The sequence below is a fragment of the Vicia villosa genome, unplaced genomic scaffold (genome assembly GCF_029867415.1).
Source record: "Vicia villosa cultivar HV-30 ecotype Madison, WI unplaced genomic scaffold, Vvil1.0 ctg.002165F_1_1, whole genome shotgun sequence".
Classification (NCBI taxonomy): Eukaryota; Viridiplantae; Streptophyta; class Magnoliopsida; order Fabales; family Fabaceae; genus Vicia; species Vicia villosa.
Window position 1 is genome coordinate 222,116 of NW_026705858.1, and position 3,506 is coordinate 225,621.

Genomic DNA, 3,506 nt, shown 5'->3' on the forward strand with positions numbered 1-3,506 from the left:
CAACCCACTCGGAGTGGAATTATAATAAGACTCGTAGGGGATGTAATTCCCCTCTGGTCTTAAATATAATTCCCACGCTTAGGTTTGACAACAATTTATATATCCCAAGAATGCGATAAAAATACCAAATATTCAATTAACAGAAATATTTAATCGAATAGATATATATGAATGAGATTGTAGATGAATAAATAAATAAATAAAAATTTAAAAATTTAAATATAAAACCCTAAATCCATAGAAATTATAAATAAATATATAAATAAAAATTTAAATATTTAAATATAAAAAGAAAATAAATAAAACCTAAACCCTGATTCACAACCCTAATTTTGGCAAATTTACCAAACCTTAAAAAAGTTCGCCAAAAACCTAAAAAGGTTTGCCAAAAACCTAAACCCTGTCAAAACCTAGGAGCATAATAATTTACAGTTTTGTTATCACTATTTCCCAGCAGAGTCGCCAGCTGTAGCAACCTGCCCTAAAAATAAAAGTTTTAGAGTCGCCACCTATTCTGAAGGGCGAATAGGAAACTCTATGCAAATATGAGATTCAGGGTAAGTTATTATAATCAGGTCGAGGGAAGGTGTTAGGCACCCTCAACCCTTTCCTATGGCTTTGAATCTAAGGTAACAGTTTATGGCTAAAAGTTAAGGTTAATAGCTAAGGAATTGAATAGGGGAAAAATTGAGATTTTAGGGAGGGGGACTCGCCTTGGTTATCCAAGTGCCTACGTATCTCCTTAGGGAGAATCAGAGTCAACGTAGTTCGGGCACAGGGTTGTAAGCCTTAGAATTAGAATTTGTGGTTTGAAATTGTTTAAAGGCTTTTTGAGTGGCCTGTCGTAGTTTGAAATTTTATTTGAAAGACGAAAGTGTTTTGAGGTTTGGCATACAACCTGATTTGATATGGCACCGTTAGATGCGATGACCAATAGATTTGGTCACTATAGCTAACGGATTATGGGCATTGCTGGTTACTCAGATCGATAGATTGATCGTTGCGGGCAGCAAATAAAAATGTATTTTAATTTTATGTATTTTTTATCTCTCGTCTAATGCGACTAATAGATTTAGTCGGGTCGAGGAGAGAATTAATCGAAGGTTAATGTTTCGCCAAATGGGCAATGGGATCGGGCAAACCCTAATAGATATAATCTTTCTAGGGTTTTTATTGATTTTTATAATTAATATTGGTTAAAATAATTAAATCAATTATTAAGTCGAATAATCAACATAATCGAATAATCGGGAGAAATCCTAAATAGTTCTAAACCCTAATTATATTCCTAATCCTAATTATATTCCTAATCCTAATAATATTATTCAAATCCTAAATTAAATTAAAAAATTTAAACATAATTTATATTTAACCTAAATAATAAAAATAGAAAAACATATGAAAAAAAAACCTGGACCGGATTGCATATGGCTGGATTGAATGCTCATGGTATGTGCCTTCATCCTGGTGCATTAGATCTGAATTGTAGGAGATCCCATGGTTGCTGTTAAGGGTCCACGATGAGGTTCCCTAGATGCCATGCGCTAGATTCGGAAGCATGAAAAGGCAAGAAAAATAATTGTGGAAGCCTGGGTTCGAACCCAGGTCTTGAAACCCACCCTTTGTTCCCCTTGGCCAATGAACCAGCGCTTCTTTGCTGCTATTTATTCTATTCGTATAAAATATATAAAAGAAAAATAAAAGTGAATCGAATGAGTCAAAACCTGGCCCACTGAGCACCGGACTGACGAATGAGAGGGGGAGAGAGAGCCATTGAGTGTAGACTGGCCATTGAACGCGTAACACGCGTGATGGTAGTGGATAAAGAGAATTAGAAAAAGTGGACCGACCACACAAAGCCTTGCACGCATACTCCACAAACCCAGGGTACTGTTCATCTTCTTCAAGATATTTACCTACGGATTTTGCAACGGCCCCAGCTGCGGATTTTGCTGCGAAACCTCCATAAAGAATCTTACAAATTTTAAACTCACGAAACACACGGTAAACGAAAATAAAAAGAGTCCAGATCCATTAAACAAGGTCTTATGAATTCAATGGTGGAGTCCTTTTGGGCTGAAACACCCTGCAACATGCAATACGATGATGGAGCTTGATTATGCCCTAGCCATGGCAAGTATTGGTTCGCGCGTGAAAGCTTCGTTATAATGGTTCAAACCTTCTAAAAATCACACAAGTAACTCAAGGGAATGGTTAGATTGGATCAAAACGCAACAATATGTGCAAAACGAAAACTATACGAATAAGAATGTGAAGAACCTAATAAATACGTTCTGGGCGTTATGGGACATTAAAAGCCATGCAAACTCACCATGTGGTACCTTAAGACGCAGATTGAATGATTGGGAGACCTTGAAAACCTCTTGAATCAGGAATACGAAAGTTACACCATCCTTGAGAATTTTTCCTTTGAAACCCTAGTGCTTTGGCTAATTTTTCCGTCCCCCCTATTGCTGAACGTTTTTTCTATATATATGGGTGTATTAGGTCAATTTGGTGGGCTTGAATATCTTCTATTTGGAGAGAATTTTTTTTTATAGAAATATATATTATTTCTCTTTAATCTTTGAAGACCTTTCTCCATAATCATGCATCATGACTTTGATTATTCTTTGGATGTCTCTTGGGCCCTTAGATGATAGAAAATGAACCCATACAATTTATTTCACAATTTTGGATTTTTTGCTTAATTAATTTGCTTTTATAAATGAATAAAAATACAAATAAATTAAATAATAATCCAAAAATATGTGAATAGATTCATAGGTCCTATATGAACTCATAATCATGTTTAACGTCCAAAAGTTAGGCTCACTAATTCAAAATTGTGAAAATCACCCATTAGGGTTCCATGCCTTTCTTGAAATTTGACCAACTTGCGCACATTGTATCTCCCTCAATTTTAATCATATTAATGCACTCTATGACTTTTTAGAAAGCTTAAATAGTCCTTTAAAACCTCCTTTTGGTTTCATCTCAATTGAAGCTTCCATGTTTAAGTTATGAGCTTTGACCTAAAAGGTGTTTTTGTTGACGTTTTGGAGGACCTGTAATGTATTGGACCACATCTCTTAAATGAAGCATTTCTGGCCTTGGCTTGTGAGAGACAAAGTTGTAGAGAATCAAATTTCCATCAGAATAGGCTTTAGTTGGGAAATTTTTGATGCTCCATGTGAAAGTTATGACCAGTCAAAGTTGAGTTGACTTTCTCCTTTAAAAACCCTAATTTGAACCTTCGATTAGGAGAGAGTGACTTGAATAAACCTTTGAACCTTGAGCCATTGAATATGCATAGAGGAGGGCAAATTTTGGGGTATGACAATGATCAAAATACTACATGTTTGTCACGATGAGAAACATGCTAAAAATTTCCAGATCTCACGCTTGCTAACACAGGCCGTATCAGCCCCCTGACTTTCATCTCTGTTGAATTTTCAGCTTCTTTTACACCAATACTTGTGAAATTTCCATATTATCCAGAGTTA